At 37.1% G+C, this 22749-nt stretch overlaps 1 pseudogene; it reads right to left on the bottom strand.

Annotated features, from left to right (window-relative positions):
* Positions 1-19810: 19810 nt before the first annotated feature.
* LOC127689629 (transcriptional adapter 3-like) lies at positions 19811-21070 on the bottom strand (annotated as a pseudogene).
* Positions 21071-22749: the final 1679 nt, after the last annotated feature.

The raw sequence follows: 22749 nt of genomic DNA, 5'->3' as shown, positions 1-22749 counted from the left end.
ACACGGACATTTTTGTCTCAGAAAGAGAGATCAGAGAGGGGACAAAAATATAAACACAGAAAGACACAGAGAAACACACATAGACAAAAACCATCGAGAAACAGAGGAAGAGGCAGAAATAGTGACAAAGGGACAGAGAGAAACACAGAAATGACCAAGCATACATTCTCTCAGTATGTTATGTTTACACATGTGCTTATGTGGCAAAAAACATGAACTGAAATAGTATTCGTCTCTCATGGTTTTTGCTTTGTAAAGAAACACCGATGTTTCTTCTCTTTACTACCACACAAGCACTGTGGCATGGAGTCCTGTGCAAATACAAAGTGTGGGGAAAATCTGGAGGGTACCAGTCATCTAGAGGAAAGGTGGAAGGAAACACTTCTGATAAGGGGAGGACAGGAAAGAAATGAAAGTCCAATCTGAAGATGAGAAGCCAGTGATATGTCAATATGCCCGCCATCTTTATGCATGTCCTATGCTACAGCTCAGGCTCAAGTGCCATGCAAGATTGTATGGGGAGTTGTAGAGACAGTGGGTTGACAGCCAAGGATGCTTGGGGTCATTTTCATATTTTTTTAAAAAGACAAATATGAAAATGGAGGAACTATGGAATATCATGTAAACAAAAAGCCACCAGTGACTGCACTTACTGTTAGGTTGTCTGACTAAGCTACTTTGTTAGTCTAAGGGTGTTCCTCCTTAAATATCCACAGTATCATGGCACAAATAGTTTATAAAAATGATGAAAGTCTTCATTAGTTTGTAAAAATGATGAAGGTCTTCATTAGTTTGTAAAATGATGAAGGTCTTTATTAAATATAATTCTATCCATTTACAGAAAGTAGTTTTTAGCTGGAGTATCCCTTCAAAACATATGGTTCACTCTGAATTTTATTATTTGAATAACTCTAGCATGAACACTATTTTTATATGAATTCTTGTCTACCTCTATGTTATTTCCTTAATATGGCTTTCAAAATTGAATCATTACATCCAAAAGAACACATTTACAGAGCTCTTTCTTTTGATTAAAACTGCTCTTTATAGTATGTGGTGATAACATACATTTCATTAGAAGTGAGTATGAATGGCTGCTTTCTCAATACATCATTACTTGAATGGTCCATAAAAAGAAATTCCACTAAAGTAGAAATTATTGTGTATACCTTTTTATTCGTTCATGGTTGATAATAAGTTCCCAAAATGATGCTATATAAGTTATCTTGAAACAAGAGAAGAATCTTGTTATAAATTTCATTTTGTTAGATAGTATGATAACAGCAAAAATTCTACCTTCGCCCATTAATGTAAAATTTCCTCAAAGCATGGAACACTAAGAACGTGAACAACAGGATACTATATATTACGTTTCTTATTGTGAAAATAATACTGAAAACAAAATAATAAATATGATAATATTGGTACCAAAGGATCTATGTCATTTTATTATATTGATCTGAGCTATAAAATAATTAAGTTACCTGAAGTTATGGGTAAATCTTCAAATTTATGTTGCAGGTAATGGAAGATAAGAGATATTGTAAAATATGTTTACCCAGATTATGTACTGTAGTGAATTTTACCTAATTAAAAAAGAAAGCATATTGATAGGACATACATAGTTTCTGGTGTGCTATTAAACCATTATTTCAAAACATCATGAAAGATCTTGCAGTATAGCTACGACAGAGTTCATATAAACAAAAGAAGAAGATAGAAAATAATTAGCAAGGCAGTAGAAACGTAAAATCAGACAGTGCTCTAATATACAATGTTGTTTACTTGCTCCATGATTTTTCTGAACTTTATAGGACACTGAAAGTAACAATTATTAGCAACTAATACTCAGTGAAAACCACTTGGAAAGGTTCAGTCCAACTGGTAAAAGGACACAACGACTATGGTTTCTATGTTAAGCCTACACGCTGCCCACATATCTGCTTCTTGTATGCTATGACCATGTCAGTATCACTGCTGCGATGTCAAGTGGAACTTCAAATAGGTAAAAGACTTCAAGCAGATTGCAGTATGTTTGCATACTGTACAGTTGAAGGGAGGGTATAAACAATGCTAATTTTGTTATACTTGCCAGGGATTAAATGAAGGAATAAATAAAAATTAAACTTACCACTAAAATCTATACTAATTGCATCTTTTGGCAAAAAGGAAAATCATCTAGAGATGGTGGAACTTGTGGTAAATACATAGGTGTAAAAGTAAGCTACTATACAAAGAAATTCCAAAGTTCCAAAGTACAGTGCTCAAACAGTTTGCACATGTACTTAATATTCATTTGACAATCCTGAGGTAAGCGAGGGGTCTGAGTGGGGGGGGGCACTTTGATTCACAATATCATGCTGGGAAGGTTTTTCTTCCATGTTAGAGATTTGCAGTTACCAATATTTCTGCAGTTGTTCAAGGTTCTCTATGTACTGGTTATATTGACTCTCTCTGCCCTTGGGGATTATTGGCAGATAATGGGAGCAGAGACAACAGATTAGGGATTCAGAAGCCCTGTGAGTACATCTAGGGAATAAGACACTTTGAGACCAGCTGCAGGGATGAAGATCAACTTTACTTTGGGTAATTCAAGTCTTATATAATTTTGGGGGATGAGGTATGGTGTAGAAATATCCAGGTTGGGCAAAAGCTTGCAGTACCGAAAATGCCCTGTTAGTATGGGGAAGCATTTCAGGAATATCAGGTGCTAGCTGCACGTGTTCTTCCTGGGAGAAAGAAAGTTGAAACTGTAATCTGATCTAAGTCTAAGTGACATTTCACAGGTAGAAGTGTGAGTGCGGTGAGGGTGTATGTGTGTGTTGCTGGGTGTTTGAATTCCCCAGACAAGGACAAAGAAAAAGCTTTGCCAATGAAGGGGGTCTGCTACATAGCACTGAGCCCCAGAAGGTTATCTGGTCAATGGTAGACTTAATTAGCAGAGTTTTCCCCCACAGTTATCAGTTTTCTAAGTCTGGTGAGACAGAACATTCTCATAAAAAGGTTATTGAAGGTGGGCTAATTGCCCTTGCTAGACAGAAAGCATAGTGTTTTTGGACTCTCAGTGTATAGGCTTACAACACAAGCAGACATCGTCTTCACAGTACCTGCCGATATAAAGCCCAGCAGAGGCATTTGTCCTGTGGTGTCCACTCCAAGTTGTGACCCTCCACATGGAGCTTTGAAGGGATTCTGCTTCAAGCAGGAAGGAATATGGCCTAGGATGCTCGGGCTGCCCTCCCTAGCTAAGTGGCTAGGGCCCTAAGAGAAGTTAGTTTTTAAGGATTTGCATTTCTGTTTTCTCATTTAGTATTTAACACATGACAGTGCTTTTGATCTTCTGCACAGCTACTAATTTGCAGTTTTCTATTGTTCTTATACCTTGGTATGGGTGAAGTTTAGGTTCCCAGAAATGTTTCACTTGCTGCAAAGGATCAGGGAGATGTAACAGCATCACATAGCTCAGTGTAACCAATTAAGTGCCTCACGCAGATTTATGTAGCTTAGAATGTAATGCAGCTGGTAATTTTTCTGAGAAGTGTATCATTAGTATCAAAACAAAATAAAAACATATTCATCTACCCAGAGAATATAACCCAAAGCTCTGCTTACGATATAATGTGCTTTCTCAGGGTACAGCATGCGAAGATTACATGACAGCTATCAATTTGATGCGTTCCTGATGATCATGTAGTTCATTAGAGCTACCTACTTTATAAAGGTTAAGTAATATTTCTATATTCTAGCTTGTTAGGGACTTTGGTGGAAAAGTAATTCATTTCTTGGGAACAGAGAAGAGAAAATGTAATTAGTAGTGGGTTACTTAAGTGTTGAATCAGTAAGCAAAAAATAAAATGCATTGTGAATTTGTGTGTTGCCTACAGTTTAGTTCCTGTACCTCACCTATACTCTTCTTGCATGACTTTTGTTAGAAAAGGTCACATTTTGAGTAATTGACTAAAAGTATAATTAAAGATAATTAACAAGTAATGCAAGCAAAGGCTGCACAATTATAGAAGTGATTTTTGCAGTGATAAACTATAGCAGAAAGTTAGTGTTGCAGCTTCTGAAACACATTTTTCTCTAAGCCATACTTAAATTGCTTCCACCAGATAGAGAGAAAAAAGGCATAAAATTAGGTACATACTTGACAATATGGCTTTGGGAATATTGCTATTTCTCACTCCAATTATCTTAACCTATGCATCTCTACCAAACTTAAATTTTAGTCCATTTTTTAAATGACACTACGAGAGGGATGACTTTTATGACTGAATAAGTTATTTAAAGGACTAATTGAATTTTTATTCTTAGTTTAATGATTAAAAATCACTAATATAACACCAAACATATATATTGAAATACAAAGAAATATAAATTTCACCTGCTACTCACTCTCATTCTACTTACCTACCGCCTATCGACCTATCTGTCATCATCTGTTCATTTATGTATTTAAAGTCTAGGCTCCTAGAATATAAGAAAATATGGAACATTTATATTCTGAATCTGGCTTATTTTTCTCAATGACAATCTGCCATTGCTTTTATTTTTATCAAATAACATAGTGTCACCTTCATGTATATTTTGACTTGTTTTTTTTTTTTTTTTTTTTTTTTGGATTTGTTTTTTTCGAGACAGGGTTTCTCTGTATAGCCTTGGCTCTCCAGGAACTCACTCTGTAGACCAGGCTGGCCTTGAACTCAGAACTCCAGCTGCCTCTGCCTCCCGGAGTGCTGGGATTACAGGCATGTGCCACCACCGCCCGGCATATATTTTTTTGTACTTTTAAAATATTTTTATTGACATATGCTAATTATACTTAATAGTGGTTTTGCATTATGGCATTATACAAATATACAATATTTTCATTTTTACTGAACTCAAATGTACACAGAAAAAAATATAACAATTTTCACTTTAATGTAAAACTGATTCTCTTGGCTACTTTCTCATTGTTGTGACTAATTCCTTGATGAGAAGTAAATGAGTATGGGCTTGGCTTACAATTCAGTTATGGAGGAGAAGGCATGGTGGTGGGAACAGGAAGTCAGAAGGTAGCATTATAGTCACAGTTTGCCATTAAGGACCTTCTTCCCACAGCACAGCTCATTTCCTAAAGGTTTATAACCTTCCCAAATCGCAGCTGAAGAACAATTACATCTCCTGGGATATGGGATCTTATCGCCCCCGCCCCTTTGCCATCCTTCTCTCCCTTCTGCCGTAGTCGCCAGTCATCCTCCTCCAGGAAGAGCCGCTATTATCTGTCAATGGACAATTTTACTGATCTCATAGTTTAACTTTATGGACAGTGCTACAGTAAATAATGAGATGGAAATTTCTCTGTGATATACTGACAGAATTCTTCAAATGCATAGGTAGTGCTGATATAGTGGTGGTGGTGGTGGTGGTGGTGGTGGTGGTGTGTGTGTGTGTGTGTGTGCATGTGGTGTGTAGCTTTCCAGTGTCACGTCACTCTCTTTGCTCAGGATTGCTCTGGCTAGTCTGATTTGTTTGCTTTTGTTTGTTTATTCATTTGTTTGTTTTTTTCTTCCACTGTTACGTGTTGAGAATTTTGTGAAGAATGATGCTGGAATTTTGATAGGCCTTGCACTGAAGATGTAGATCATTTTTGGAAATATATCTGTTTGTCTGTCTGTCCATCTGCCTAGCTATCTCCACCCATCCATCTCCACCCATCGATTTGTATAGGTGTAACAAATTCCTCTGATACATGAATTCTTTCTACATTCTACTCTTCAATTATTTTAGCATTTTAAAATTATGCAATAGAGATTCTTTAGGTTCATTCGTTACAGTTATTTATGGCTATTTATTTCATTTTTGAAGCAACTATCAGCAAGGTTGTTTACCTGATTGTTAATACTATATAGAAAAGTTCCTGATTTCTCTATGAAGACTTTGTGCCTTTCTATTTCTCTGTGTTTATCATCTCTACTGTTTCCTGGTGGGTGCTTTAGGATATCTGTGTGGAAGATCACATTATGTGCAGGAAGAGATAAATTTAACTTCTTCCCTTCATTTATTATTATTTTTCATATATTTATTTCCTTGCATTTCTTTCCCACGTATTATAGCTGTGCCTTCACTTTCAGTACTGTGCTTAGAGTGGGGAATCTCTACAATTTTGTCATGTTCTTGATTTTAATGGAAATATTTTACATTTTCCCCATTGACACTTTACCATTGGCTACACATTAGCTTAGTATAGTCTACATTGTTTTGAAGTGTTTTCCTTTTATTCTTTGCTGTTTCAGAACTTTTGTTATACAAGAATATTGGACTTTTTCAATGTCTTTTCCTACTTCTAATGAGATGATCATGTGATTTCTATTTTGAGTCTACTTATCTGATCTATTTCTTTTATGACATGTGTGTTTTGAACCATACTCTTTGTTGTTGTTGTTGTTCTTTTTTGGAATTTTCTTTTTTATCGACTATTTTATTTCCTTACATTTCAAATGTTTCTGCTTCTCAGTTTCTACTCCTCCTCAGTATAGTCAGATGGCCACGTTCTCAGTAACTACCAGAAAATAAGATGCAGACCCAGTGCCTTTGCTTGTCATTCCGGCAGGACAAAATGTCTAATCTTGTTTATATATGCCTTTCCCTTCTACCTCCAGCCTGCTGTTCTACTGGAGCTCGGTCTGTGCACAACACAGATGTTTCTCTCTCTCCACTGCATGCATTATGTTTGGAGATGCTTTGGGAAGCATATGTTTACATGGGAAACGCGTCCTTTCTTCTCCCAACACCTTCTTGTGCTGTGTAAACAATCTTCATCTGCCCCTCAGATCTGGGGCACAGGAGACTTTCTCAGCTGTCAGTTTATCTTTCAGCTTGTTTGCCCTGGTGAACAGAGTTTTCAGATGATGCAGCCTTTCCTTCTCTCTTCCAAATGAGTTGGAATGCAGATTTTCCCCTCCTTTCAACTCAGTTTCTTTCTGTAACCCTAGCATATTTCCAACTCCTTTCTTCTAAGTCTCTCTTTGTACTAGCTCCCCAGATGTGATCAAGGATGAACTCTTTCTGCTCCTCATTTTAATTTTTCTTCTAAGTACTTTGTTTGCCTGAGCAGGGAGAGCCAAACCTCACACATTAAATGTATCCTTCTCATGAACACCTTCATTTTCCTGATTTTTTGATAGATGACAGAGTAAGCCATTATCATACTTATTTCATCTCTTGTTATTTCATTAAAAGAAGTGTTTGTGTATATTCTCTATATAAGAACATATCTACAAAATATGATTATGTGTAAAGCAGCATGGGGAACAGTTACTTTAATCTGTTATATATTTATGTATATACATACATGTATATATTTAATTTATATACATGTTTTATATTTATTTTGGTTATATTTTAACTTATGTATGTGTATGTCTCTTACAAATGGAAATCTCAACTTCCATTTTATTCATCCAATGCATATTTAATAAGTGTATATAATGTATCATTTTTCTGCAGGGTACATCTAGGAAATAGAGAAAATAAGATTTCCTTTCTCAAAGAATTTGGGTTCTAGCATAAGACAGATGGTCAACAAACACACCAATAATTGACATAATTATTTTCAAAAGCCAGATGAATTGAAAACTAAAGTGTAAGTGGAATCTTTGATAAAAACAATCAGCTGATAAGAATTCCAGGGGAAGGAAGCAGTAAAAAAATTTTAAGAAGTGACTGGTGTTGACACAGCTGGCAGAAGCTGCCCATGTGACTGAGTGTAGTCATCAGGGTGGGGAAGGGTAGGCATAGTGCAGTGGTGATAGACGACATGAGTACTAGAGTAAACATAGATGCTTGAATACAGGATAACTATTTTTGATGTTATTATAAATGCCCAGGAATCCATGAAGCTCTTTTAAGATTTTTAAAAGGTAAGTATCACAATTTGATTTATATATGTGAAGTACGGCTTTTTCTACTTTGGTCTCTTAATCAAAGATTGATTACTGGCTTAATGGAGGTAATTTGTATGATTCTTTATAATTTCCAACCTTAATATAATGGGGATCAATCCCCCCTCCTCTTAAACATCATCAGCCCTCAGTGCTTTTTCTAACTGAAATTCCTTACTTGGACATAGAATGTGTTTATGCGATTTTGCCCTTCAACTTGTTTCCTTAACTCAGGGGTCCTCCTCCCAACACTGACATCACACATCTTAAGTTACAGCTACAGCTCTATTGTATTGTTCATGGGCTTCTCACCGCCCATGATTCCTGCATATATCCTTGCTCATGTCTTATTGGAAAACAAAGGTTTCTTTCCTCTTCTCTACTTCCCATACAGATTATTCCAGGAAACCTTTGATATATGAATCCCATACTCTACATAGACATATCGAAAAGCTCAAAATATGAATACTCAGACATGGGTAGAAACAATGAAGTGGCCTTGAAGGTACGTTATGGTCATGCTGATTCCAACCCCAAAGCTATAGTATTTTGAAGAATGTCACAGTGAAATGGCAGGATCTGATTTGTCATTTAGAAGATTTATAAGAGCAAAATACTGGTAAGAGGAGCTACTGGTGACCAAAATGTTCCTGGCAAAAGGTTATTACATTAACCTGGCTCAGTATTGATAAGCATGTGAAACTTTTGTCTGCATACATATACACAGGTAGACAGGAGAATAACAGTAATAATAAAGAAGAAAGGATGAATTCAGAAATTCTTAAGCAATACCACAGTATGCTGTTTAGCTTTTTGTCAGACTGACATAAACTAGGGCTACCTGAAAAGCAGGGACTTTTACTTGCAAAAATGTGCTCATCAGATTGTCCTGTAGGTAAGGCTGTGGGCCACATTCTTGATTGATGTTTGATGTGGAGGACCGAACCCTCTATTTGCTGTACCACCTCTGGGCATTTGGTCCTGGGATGGATAAGAAAGTAGGCCAAGCAAATGTCTTTTCTCTTTAATTTTTTAATTTATTTATTTTACATCCTGATTGCAACCCCTTCTCCTCTCCTAGTTCCACCCTCATACACCCTCTCCTTCCACCTCTCTCTTTTCTCCTCAGATGGAGAGCACCCCCAGGAATACCATCCCACCCTGGAATATCATGACACAAAAGGACTAAGTGAATTCTCTTCTACTGAGGCCAGAAAAGGCAGCCCAGCTAGGAGAAAGGGATACAAAGGGAGGTGAGAGAGTCAGAGATAGATCCCTCTTCAGTTATTAGCAGACCCACATGAGGACAGAGCTGCATACCTGCTACATATGTGTAGGGAGACTAGGTCCAGCCTATGTATGCTTTGTGGGTCCGTCTCTGGGAGCTCCCATGGGGCCAGGTTTGCTAACTCTGTAGGTTTTCCTGTGGTATCCTTGACCCCTCTGACTCCCTCAACCCTCAACCCTTCCCTCCACTTTTCCACAGCATTACCTGAGCTCCTCCTAATGTTTGGCTATAGGTCTCTGCATCTGTTTCCATTGTTTGCTGGATGAACTCTTTCAGAGGATAGTTATGATAGACTCCTGTCTGCAAGCATAGCAGAATATCATTAAAACAGTGTCAGCGGTTATCCCTAGTTCCCCTTTCCCCACTGCTACATATTTCTATTCAATTTTCTGACCATCTGTACTTCTCTCCTGTCTCTTTCGATACTTGATCCTGACTCTCCCCTGCTTTTTTTCTCCCTGTCATCTCTCCATCCCAGGTCCTTCCCTCTACTTCCTGTGATTATTTTGTTCCCCCTTCTATGCAGGATTGAAGTATCCACACTTTGGTCTTCCATCTTGTTAAGCTCCATTTGGGTTGTGGGTTATATCATGGGTCTTCTGAGCTTTTGAGTTAATATCTACTTTATCAATGAGTTCATACAATGTGTGTTCTTTTGTGTCTGGGTTACCTCACTCAGGATGATATTTTCTAGTTCCATCCTTCTGCTTGCAAATTTCATGAAGTCATTGTTTTTAATAGCTGAGTAGTACTCTATTGTGTAAATGTACCACATTTTCTGTATCAATTCTTCTGTTGAAGGACATCTTGGTTGTTTCCAGCTTTTGACTATTATAGATAAGGCTGCTACAAACATAGTGGAGAAACTTTTCTTTAAGTGTTTTGATTATGCATTGCATGGAAAGCCTCTTTTTAAGTCTAGGTCATTTGGCATTCTTTGTGCTTTTTATTTCTCAAAGGGTATCTCTTTTTTATATTTTAGAAATTTTCTTCTATCGTTTTGCTGAAAATATTTTCTGTGTCTTTGACTTGGTTCTCATAGATTTATTTTTTGTTGGTGTTTTAGATTTCAGTGGAAAAGATGGATGTTTTGTTCCTGGGTTTTTAAAAACAATTAACACTTTCTTTTCCTGAGTGGTCTGTTTCTTCTACAATATCTTCAAGACCTGATACTTTATATTTCATTTGATCCAGTATGTCCCTGGGACCTTTTGTTTAACATAATTGTTTATTCCTTATAAGTGTTATTCCACTTTGGTTTTTCTTCAGAGGTTCTCTTTTTGAAATTCTACTTTCATATCTTGAATTGCTTTTACTATCTCATTCAACTGTGTTTTCTAAATCTTCAGGCATTTATTCATTCCTCTTTGAATTCCTTGTACATGTTTAGAATTGCTAATTGAAGTCCTTGTCTTGTACATTATAAGACAAGGCCTCAGCCTTGAAAAACAGCAAATTTTTGAATATTAGTTATCATAATATCCAAACTCCTTCACAATATTCTGAGAGTTAAGCTGTTTTATACAGTTATGATTGTCATTTAACTGGTATTGCTACTGTAGCAACAAAGCAGCAAGAGTTTACTTCAGTGATCCTGAACAGAGATGGAAACAAGGATTTGCTTTCTTCCTCGGGGAATATTAAGCAATATTTGTAGTTGTCATAGCTTGTGTGTGTGTGTGTGTGTGTGTGTGTGTAGAATTGGATATTGCTACTGGCAGCCAGTAGAATACCATGAACGATGCTGCTATCCTTCAATGTACAGGACAACCAAGACAACTTCTTGGCCCCCAAAGTTAATGATGTTTCCATTGAGAAAAATCATGTGTAAAACAATTAGGATGGGTAGTAAGGGAGTAGACTTGAATGCTCAAAGAGAAGCCACAATTATTCACATATTAAATCACAAAATTTATTTAATTTTTTTTGGTCAATTAAGTTAGAATCTTATACAAGATGCACATTCCAGTGTGGAGTCATACCACCAAATTGAAATAGGTAGGAAACAACATAGAAACAGGCTTTGACAGGGATTGCGAAATTTGTTTTGGTTTTAGGGTTTTGAAAGTCATTTTCTCAGAGGAAATGCCAAGTCCAACATTAAAGTAAGGAATGAGAGGATTTCTGTTTTAACGTTTTTCTTAAAAACAATTTGTAATTTTTTTTTTTTTTTAAAAGATTTATTTATTATTATATGTAAGTACACTGTAGCTGTCTTCAGACACTCCAGAAGAGGGCGTCAGATCTCATTATGGATGGTTGTGAGCCACCATATGGTTTGCTGGGAATTGAACTCAGGACCTTTGGAAGTGTGGTCAGTTCTCTAAACTGCTGAGCCATCTCTCCAGCCGCCGATTTGTAATTTTTTTTAGAAACTTTGTAAATTTCATTTAAATGGAAGCTGCTATTAAATGTGCCCCATTAAAATATCCATTAATTCCTTAACTCTTTGTCATAACACAGTTTCCTGCCCTAATGCCTTGGCAACTCTGAAATTTATAATAAAAATTTTCTGTTATTGCTGTTGTATTGATCTATCAATGGCTTCTAAGATTTGAATACCCACTATTTATGATCCCTCTATCATAACAAGAATCAATATGTGTAAACATTTTGTGTTATATGAATGTGTTCAAAATTTCAATTTTTTAAATTTACATCATAATGTCCATTTTCTATGACAGAGAATTATCATCATTTATTTTTATCCAAAAGAGAACTTTTATTGAGAAAACTACATTATTTTTCTCTTTGGTTCAATTCAAAGTTTTTTAAAAAATATTTTTATTTTAATCATGTTTATGAATATGTTTCTGGGTACATACTCATAGAAATGTAGGTACTCGCAGAGGTGAGAGGGTTCTAGTATATCTCAGGTAGAGTCACTGCTTGGTGTTAATCTCTAGACACAAGTGCTGGAAACAACTCACATCTTCTGGAAGAGCAGCAAATTCTCTTAGTCTAATCATTCAGTCATTTCTTCAGCTCCATGTCTCATTCATTGTAGGAAAAAAGTTTAGGAATCAGTGTTGTAGAAATCCCTGAATTTGACAGAGTGCTCTGCGTATTATTTATGGGTACTTGTGTCTGCTGAATAATTCCTAGCAAAATTTCCTTTTCCAGAACTATTTGGAAGAAATGAGATTTAGAACAAAATATTCTGTGGATCACTACCTGAGAAGCATTTTTAATACTGACCATCAAAGAAATATCAAAGGGATGGAAGTTGAAAGCTAAAAGACCCATTCAGCAGCCATGAACAGTAAAAGGTAAGAAATTAGAAAGCAGGAATGGAGATGTGGATAAATAATACAATAGGTATCAATTGTTACTGTGGCTAAAATTTAGTCTGACAAACAGAAGAATCTCCCTAGCCAGGGAACACACAAATAGTCATTAAGCAACAGCAGCTCTTCCCAGAGTCAATGAAAGAAATAACATCATATTCATGGCTGTATAATGAATCTTTGTGTTCACACTTGTATTTACATAAGAATATATGTGCATAATATTTGTATATGTACATGCACGTGCCTGGTATTTCTGTGCCATCTCTGAGCCTCTAATTAAATCTCTCTGGCTTAGATTAAGATGCTGAGAGAATATCACAGTACTTGATACATGGAAAAGAAGTCATAGAGTTTGAATATTTTCTATCACATAAGAAGTTTAAGTTCACTCAAGTATTTTCCATATATTCATTAAACACTAAGTTACCATTTTACATGCTTAGTGAAATTAGTTATGAGTGTATTCATAAGTCCTCATACAGTTGTACATAACACATAACATTGAAACATCAAAATTTGAACTTATCATTTAATTTCATCTCACCAATTTTTGTTATGACAGTAATATTTGTTATCTTATTAATTTATTTAATAAGTTTGTTATTCAGGTGTGTTGGCACACTTTTCAATTCTATGGTTTAAGAACCTGAGAGTAAAGTGCTGTAAGTTCAAGGCCAACTTGATCTAGATAGTGAGTTCTAGGACAGGTAGGTAGACATAGGGAGATCCTGTATCAAACAAACAAACAAAAAAACAAATCAGTGTCCCCTCCAAATCCCTGTTCTTTAATAGGGTATAAGCGCCACATAAACAGAGGCCATGCATTTTATATAATCACAAACCTAGGAAAGTACTACTGTTAAAAATAAGGGAATAAAATTTAAACAGCATAATTCATAACTATATTTTAGATACTTATACCTACTGGTAAGCATAGTTTTCTTCGCAATGGACAAGACTATTAAATAAAACCAAAACTAATCAAAATGTAGAGAAGAGTTTGAGTGATTCTCAGTCCCAAGTGATATTCTACCAGCAAAGTTCTTGCACCCAAGGGTCATGGATCATGATGGAAGTGGGAGAAAAAAGATTCTAAGAGCTAGAGAAGCAGAGATTGCTGTGAGATTGTGTCTCCTGGAAATGTCAGAGTGACTACCTGATAAACTCTCATCAACATGACTTGACAATGGTGACACCATAGGAGATGCTAACATGGAACAGGAAAAAAACCCTCACCTCACAGGGTTCAACCCTAGACAAAGAACCAGAGACAATTAAGGAGAATGTGTTTTGTGCAGGCAAGAGTCCTCCCAAGTTGGTTAGCCAATACCAAAAATGTTTCTTAAATTATATTCATAGCAATAACATTACACAGACTGAGAAGGTTGTATTTACATAATTGGAAGAAAGTTTGCATGGGAATGGTTAGGGGAAGAAAATGGATTGGAGAAATGATGTAATTATGTTAGAACTTCAAAGCAAATGAATTGAAAATATATTTTGAAAATTGGTACAACTTTGAATGTCTTGGACAGGCTATTCTCATATTATTTCAAAGTGAGTTTTTCACTCTCATGAGGATTTCCATTTTTTTCCTGATGTGTCTGTAGACTGCCTCCTCTCTGATTACTATGCTCTTCATTTTAATAGTCAGCAGCAGACAGCTTCTTTATCATCAGCCTTTAATAAAATGTAGTTAACATCAAGTCTAGCTTGGCACATCAATCCAAAAGTTGTTAACAATTTCATACTAATTGTACAATACATTCATTAAAATTGTTGTGTCCTTTCCTAATCATCTTTCAAATAGAACATCTTGTACTGATTGCTTATTACATAGTCACTGCCCTCTGTTCATCTCTTGGTTTCTAAAAGAGATAGACACATGTGGAAGCAAGTATGTAGCTCTTCTTAATAAAGATAAATCAATGGCACACAGATCATGATATTTAAGACCTCTCTATCACCTGTCTGCTGATATTGAATGCTTCCAAATTGTTCACCCAGGCTCCTGGTGGTGAGGACCATGGACAGGGATTGGGTGTCAGCCTGAGGAATGAATTTTCAATGCAGGTTTACCAGAACACACTGACCTCCTCACTCCTCACTCAAAATATTCTTCTTTGAATAGTGTTATTTGTGGAGGGGGGCATAATTTGAATAGTTATTATTAGGGGGCATATTTGCCAGTTTTTTCATTTAAGGGTTGTAGAATAGTATCAGTTTCTTGGTGATGGTGATATAGAGAAATATTCTCAGCTTTTTAATAAGGCAAAAGATGATTATAATCTTATAATAATTATTTAAATATCATACTAGAGTGTTGCTTCAAAATTTGATGGTTACTTGAATCCTCTCTTAATCTTTTATAAGCCAGTATTCTGATTTTACATTTAGGACAGGGGCTGAGACTCAAAATTTTCATTAGTACTCAGGTTATAGTGGTACTGGTGCAAAACCCTAAAATTCCATGCAGAAGGTATTGCTGATTGCTTTGGCTATAACAGGCTCTTTGCACACAAGCATCAGCTGCAAATGTTTAGAAACTGCATCTCAGGCATCACTCAGGTATAATGAAAATATTGATAGTAAGATGTAACCACTAGTTTGTTTTTGTTTGTTTTTTAATTCCTGGATGCTTCAAATGTGCTCTAAGAGAATTTGGCTTTGTTTATACAACTGATTGAGGTCATCTTATAATTCTGTAAATGTAGTTAGATGAGATAGTTGTGTTGTGGTGCCTTACCAATTTTATACCTATTTCTGTCCTTTTACTTCAGTTTCTTTTTATCCCACTGCCAGAGAACCTTCAGTTTCCAAATTTTCTTTGGAACTGTTTCTGGCATCTTTCTAGTTCCCTCATTAATAGGCAAAACAGACCTCGGACTCAACAAAACTTGGATAGTTTCTATTTTATTTAATTAATTACTCTAAGTTTCTGCTGAAAGTCACACTTTCTTTTTCAGTAGCTGTGAATCGGTTTTGAAAGTTGGCTCAGGATGTGTTATAATTAAGTGTGTGCAGTATTTTGAAGTCTCTCAATACTCCTATCATTTTTTACTTCAGTCCTCATCAAATCACAAATTGATGAGTTCCTCAGTAATTGCAGAACCATTTGGTCTTAAAAGTCCATTTTGGCAGATCAGATTTATACAGCAAGCCATGCCAGTTCATTCTTGTTTGGATGATAGTTCTTTCGTTTATTAACAAGAGAAATGCTGTGGCGTAACCCTCATCTGGGCTTGGACTCGAAGCTGTTTTACTACAATGGGGATAAATTGGCTGTACTCCACTGACACTTCTTCCACCAGCCTTTCCCTGTGACTGATGGCTCCCATTTGCAAGATGTCAGGCCAAGGTCTGAGGAACTTCCTTTAGCAGGGTAAATTGGTCCACTTGGCTTCATCAGCATAGTAATCTCAGCAGAGGCACAGGTCTGCCATTCTATCAGTTGATTGGGTTCACTGAAAGTTGTGATTTTAAAATTGTTCTGCTTCGCAGCTAAAGAGCATTGCATTAGAAGCATGCAAGGTGAATATAACTGAGCTAGGATGTCTTCAAAATGTAAGGTTTAATAAAAATAGATAAAAAATAGTTGTGTGTTAAAATAATTGCACATTTGACTCCATAAACACATGTAGACTTTGACAAGTTCATTTCTTTGAGCCTCATCTTTTATATGATCTTTTAGTTTTATTTGTTAAAGTTCTATCTCTTATTTACTTATTTTCATGTGTGTGCATATATGTATGTGCTCATATATGAATGTGGGTGTGTGTTTGCATGACACATATGTGGATGCCAGAGGACAACTTGAGGGAGTTGATTCTCTCCTTCCACCATGTGGGCCTTAGGAATGGAGCTCAAGGTTTCAGGCTTCAGGGCAAATGCCTTAGCGTGCTGAGCAGTTCACTGACCCTTAAATTGTCTTTTTATAGGAAGTATGTTTTACCTATAGAGCTATTTTTCTTATGAAATGTATACAATGCTTAGTAAATGTATAAATAATAAGGATGGGTGAGAAGTAATTCTACCTAATGTATACATGTGACATATCGGTCTAGAATATGGTGACACAGCTCTTTTCCTTTGTTGTCATAAATATATACCCATGCACAGAATATTTTTTTCCTGGCTCTCTGTTCCTCTGAGAGGTTATCAATTTATTCTGAAGATGTAATTCTTGAAATATTTTCTGGATAAGTTTAGATCACTGGGGAAAATATTTTGCTTGGAACTGTCTTACCTGGTTTGTTCTTTGAATGTTGTCTGTAATGACTGGGCTAAATGGATGTATAGGGAAATGAGAATTGACAGATAAGTCATTTGAAGCCCAATGTGTTGAATAAAGTAATAGAGCATATGTGATATGATACAAAATAGTAAACATGCACTTCTAAAGTGGCTTAGAAACTGCTCTGCACAGCCTTTCCTAATATAGTTTGTACATGCTTAAAGATAATGAAATTTTAAGTAAAATATGCTATGATGAATACTAAACTACCTAGTCTTATAAAATAACTTAAATAGAAGTGTTTGTATTTTAGTCTTCTCTTTTATTTTTTCTAGAATTATGTGTTCTCTCTCATACATTACCTCCCAATTACAATTTCTCCTCTCTTCAGCCCTCTCAGTCCCTTTCCTTAAATCCCTCCTCCTTCAGAGCCAGTTTTCCTCCATTTCCCTTCAAAAATGAGCACTATATTTAGTTTCCATACAATCTGCTTTGATAAAACAAACAAAAATACCAATGCAAAACACAAGGAAGAGCATCTCTTCACACCGTGGAGTCTGTTTTGTGTTGATCAATTGGCTTGGGACCTATCCTGGAAAATGGCTGATATACCCAGGGACATCCCACTGAAGAAAACTTTCTTTCTTTCTTTCTTTCTTTCTTTCTTTCTTTCTTTCTTTCTTTCTTTCTTTCTTTCTTTCTTTCTTTCTTTCTTTCTTTCTTTCTTTCTTTCTCTCTCTCTCTCTCTCTCTCTCTCTCTCTCTTTCTTTCTTTCTTTCTTTCTTTCTTTCTTTCTTTCTTTCTTTCTTCATTAGATGCTGAAAAAACATTTGGCAAAATACAGCATCCTTTCATGCTTAAAGCCTTGGAAAGAACAGGAATTCAAGGCCCTTACCTAAACATAGTAAAAGCAATATACAGCAAGCCAGTAGCCAACATCAAACTAAATGGAGAGAAACTTGAAGCAATCCACTAAAATCAGGGACTAGACAAGGCTGCCTCCTTTCTCCTTATCTTTTCAATATTGTACTTGAGGTACTAGCTAGGGCAATTAGACAACATAGGAGGTCGAAGGGATACAAATTGGAAAGGAAGAAGTCAAACTATCATTATTTGCAGATGATATGATAGTATACTTAAGTGACCCCCCAAAAAAAAAACTCCACCAGAGAACTCTTACAGCTGATAAACAACTTCAGCAAAGTGGCAGGTTATAAAATTAACTCAAGCAAATCAGTAGCCTTCCTATACTCAAAAGATAATCAGGCTGAGAAAGAAATTAGGGAAATGACCCCCTTCACAATAGCCACCAACAATATAATGTACCTTGGTGTGACGCTAACCAAACAAGTGAAAGATCTGTATGACAAGAACTTCAAGTCTCTGAAGAAGGAAATGGAAGAAGACCTCAGAAAATGGAAAAATCTGCCATACTCTTGGATTGGCAGGATTAATATAGTTAAAATGGCCATCTTGCCAAAAGCAATATACAGATTCAATGCAATACCCATCAAAATCCCAACTCAGTTCTTCATAGAGATAGAAAGAGCAATTCTCAAATTCATCTGGAATAACAAAAAAAACCCATGATAGCTAAAACTATTCTCAACAACAAAAGAAATTCTGGGGAAATCAGTATCCCGGATCTCAAGCACTACTACAGAGCAATAGTGATAAAAACTGCATGGTATTGGTATAGTGACAGACAGGCAGATCAATGGAATAGGATTGAAGATCCAGAAATAAATCCACACACCTATGGCCATTTGATCTTCAACAAAGGATCTGAAAACATCCAGTGGAATAAAGATAGTCTTTTCAACAAATTGTGCTGGTTCAACTGGAGGTCATCATGCAGAAGAATGCGAATTGATCCATCCCTATCTCCTTATAGTAAGCTCAACTCCAAGTGGCTCAAGGACCTCCACATAAAACCTGACACACTGAAACTAATAGAAAAAAAACTGGAAAAGACCCTTGAGAACATGGGCAGAGGGGAAAAGTTCCTAAATAAAACACCAATAGCGTATGTGCTAAGATCAAGAATTGACAAATGGGACCTCATAAAATTACAAAGTTTCTGTAAAGCTAAGGACACCATCTTTCCTTCCTTCCTTCCTTCCTTCCTTCCTTCCTTCCTTCCTTCCTTCCTTCCTTCCTTCCTTCCTTCCTTCCTTCCTCCCTCCCTCCCTCCCTCCCTCCTTTCTTGCTTTTTTCTTTCTTTCTTTCTTTCTTTCTTTCTTTCTTTCTTTCTTTCTTTCTTTCTTTCTTTCTTTCTTTCTTTCTTTCTTTCTTTCTTCTTTCTTTCTTCTTTCTTTCTTTCTTTCTTTCTTTCTTTCTTTCTTTCTTTCTTTCTTTCTTTCTTTCTTTCTTTCTTTCTTTTCTTCTTTCCTTCTTTCTTTCCTTCCTTCCTTCTTTCTTTTTTCTTTCTTTCTTTCTTCCTTTCCTTTTTTTTTGTCTATTGTCTATTGTAAATAGTTTCTTGCTCAGGGGTGGTTCTTTGTTTCTGCTTTCTCTTGTCAGAGCTGGCATTTTGCCTGGTTTGAACCTTTTTGTTTGGCACCTTGAATGCATCTCCAATGGTGTTAGGAAACAAAGGAATTAGGACATTGTTAGGATAACCAGAGTTTGTTGATTAGTAGTGCTATGGGAACTTGCAATGAAGAAATAAAAGGATGAGATAATGGAAAGAGGGAAAGAAATGATGTAGAAATTATAACATTAAATAATAATTATTTTTATGACATTAAAATACAAAACAAAATGCAGCAATCATTTTATTCTTAAATGTGTACTTTGCAAATCCTCAAGGAGAAAGTCTTTAAAGGAGAGGTGTGGAGATAATAAGAGGGAAAAGGATTGAGGAATAAGCCTGCTCATCTGCAATATCAGGCAGATGGTAGGTCAAGGCCAGCACAGTAAAGCCTTGCATACTGGCTGCACAAAGCTCAGCTGAGTGGTCTGAGAGTGTTTCAGCCCTGAGACTGTTGTTATTTGATGGGCAGACTCTGGCCTAGGCTTCAAAGGAAGTATACTTCTACCATGCTAGGGAGATCAGCAGCAGCAAGTATGACTACCCAACTAGGAGCTTCAAGAAGCTCTCTTACTCCTTCAGATTCTTCCAGGCTTTGTCCTTTTCCTTCTTTGTGGGTGTGAGATTTTTCTGTTGGGTAGCCATGATCTTGCAGAAGGCATATATGACCACATTGTCATGTAGACTCACTGCCTTAGCTCCTGCTGGCTCAACTCCTCCTTTGCCAACCTCCAGCAGGTCATGCCTCTTGGTATGGTGTGTGCACTGAGTGCCTTCAGCTCACACTTCACAGCTCAGCAAGGACCTCATCCTCTGAGTCCTCAGAAGACTGGACCTAGGACTCCAGTAGATCCTGAACAATCAGCTCCGCCTTGATTGCGACTCTCCAGGGACTTTGTATGTGTCACACTGAAATGTTTGTTCTGATTTCTGGGAGAGTTGCTTGCTCCATCATCCCCTGATTCTTTTCCAGACATGTCAGTAATAGGAGTGTCCTCAGTAGAGTAACTATTTTTCTCCATGAGGGCCTACAGCAGACACTGTGTAAGGGCACCAAAGGGATGCCCATCTTCTGGCTGCTCAGACTGGGCCTCAGACACATTTTTGTGTTCAGTTCAGTCAGTGGTCCTATGGGGCCTTTCTTCTTGTTATCTGCTGCTGCTACTTGAGCTCCATCCTTGTGCAGATCCTCTAGCAGATCCTCATGGGTCCAGTTCTGGGTATAGTGTTTCCCTAGTGGAGGAATATTACAATGTTTATCTTCATCTTTGGGGGCTTCAGAAACTCCTTTAGTGTTCCTCACTGGAGATGTTAGCATAGGGCTCTAAAGAGGCCTAGAACCTGTTGGGAGCATCATTCTTGGGGATCTGAGGCACATTGATTGGGTCATCAATATTCCTGGATCTTGGGCTGAGCGTTTTTGGATATGGGTCATCCTGGGCCAGGGCCTGGACCATGTCCTCTTTTTGCTTCTAATTTCTGTTTCTTGGGCTTCACATATTTGGGGGGAACACCAAGTTCATGGTCTTGACATAGCTCTAGTAATCATTTGTCACCTTTCTTGTCCTGCCACTCAATAAGGATCTAGGTTTCAGTTTCAAGTACACGCAGCTGACTCCTTGAAGAGGATCACAGGGTTTCAAGATCCAACTGCAGAGTGTCCAGCTCCTCAATATCAATGCCATTGGCCATTGAGCAGGCCAGCACTGCTGTGTACCTTAAACAGACCTTCAGATGGTCCACAGACTTGAAGTCATGAGACTATAATAGTCAGTCCTTCAGCTGACTCATAGTGATGGGACCCTCCCTGAAATGTTCTAAGGATTTAAGAAGTAATGCTTGTCAACTGCCCAGTTCAGTGCCTGGCACAGAAGTGGTAAATAAAAAATCAACATCTCTTTTCTGGTCTTCCTGGACAAAATGAATAGTGTCTCTCACTACAAACATTGATATCTTATGAAGCCAACTCTTCTGACAGGAGAGCAGTTACTTGTGTCTGTGGTTCAAGTCTGTAGGACCAAACTGATTGTAATGAAGACTCTTGCTCATTCTCATACAAGAAGCTAGTTCTTAGTGGATAATGGAATCCAAACTTAATTTCTCATGTTTATTATTCAAAACAGTTTAGCCTTGGACCATCTTCTCAGGTCGATTTCTATTCTTTTAAATTTTTAATGATTTCTTTTATCAGCTTGAATATAGTTTATGTATACTGGTGAAAGTTTTATGTAATGTGTCTTAGGTTATTGCTAGAGTAGGTAATCTGTATAAATATATCCAATAGACAGATGAAGGTGTGTGTGTGTGTGTGAGAGAGAGAGAGAGAGAGAGAGAGAGAGAGAGAGAGAGAGAGAAAGAGAGACAGACAGACAGAGACAAAGAGACAGAGACAGATAGAGAGGGGAAAGTGTGTATTTGAGACACTATTTCTCTGTAGCTCAGGCTATAGTACAACATAGTTAGATGAGGCAGATCTCTGGCTTTCATCATCCACCTGGCTCAGCCTTCCAAATGCTCAGATTATGGATGTGAGCAATCAAAATCAAACATAATTTTATTAAGTCTTTTGTTGTCAAGATACTCATAGTTTGACAAATTGTGTTGAATGCTTCAACTCCAATAGAGAATAATCTATTTTTCATACAATTGTATCACTTTTGCTTCAGAACATTATTTAATGCACTATTATTAGGTATATATGTTAAATATTTGAAAATTCCTAGAGAACTGAGCCATTAATTATGATTTAACCTTCTGTGTTAACCCTGATAACTTTCTTTTCTTTGGTGTTTGCCGTGTATGAAACACAACTGTACTCATTTGTTTTGATTACAGGTACCATGATATAGTTTATTCTGAATAGTTTCTTTAAGGTATAGGTGTTGTTATATATACAATGTGGATTTAGCTTAGCAGACATCATATAGGTGGTCCTTGTTTACCTATGTTGACAGTGCCTGTCATATACTGGGATCCATGATTTTGTATTTAAAGATATATTTGCTATTGGGAACAGCCTCGGCCACAGTGTGCCATCTCCAAGCAGTGCAGGAAGCCAGCTATACACCCAGCAGCCAGTTAGGAAGAGGCAGCCTGCACTGGTTGAGTCCGGCCCTGGAGAGTGGAGGATCCAGTCTGGAGGCCTCTGGCAAGAGCCTTCCAGATCAGGAACACCTTTGGCCATAGTGCACCATCTCCAAGCAGTGCAGGAAGCCAGCTATACACCCAGCAGCCTGTGAGGAAGAGACAGCCAGCACAGCCTGCATCCAGAGCTGATCGGGGCCACAGAGGTACATACCCAAATACAACTACAAGAGAGTGGTCTCAGCTGCTATCTTTGCTTCTGTGACTGTGCAACAGATTGGTAGGCACATTTCACTAGAGTAGAAGATCACTTGGGACACACTGCACCAGGACTCCACCTGCACCCAAGAAATATGCAACACCACAGCAATTTGAGCCAGGAGAAAGCAAATCAC

The sequence above is a fragment of the Apodemus sylvaticus genome, chromosome 7 (genome assembly GCF_947179515.1).
Source record: "Apodemus sylvaticus chromosome 7, mApoSyl1.1, whole genome shotgun sequence".
Lineage (NCBI taxonomy): Eukaryota > Metazoa > Chordata > Mammalia > Rodentia > Muridae > Apodemus > Apodemus sylvaticus.
Note: the sequence above shows the minus strand (reverse complement) of the source record. Positions and strands in the feature narration are given on the sequence as shown.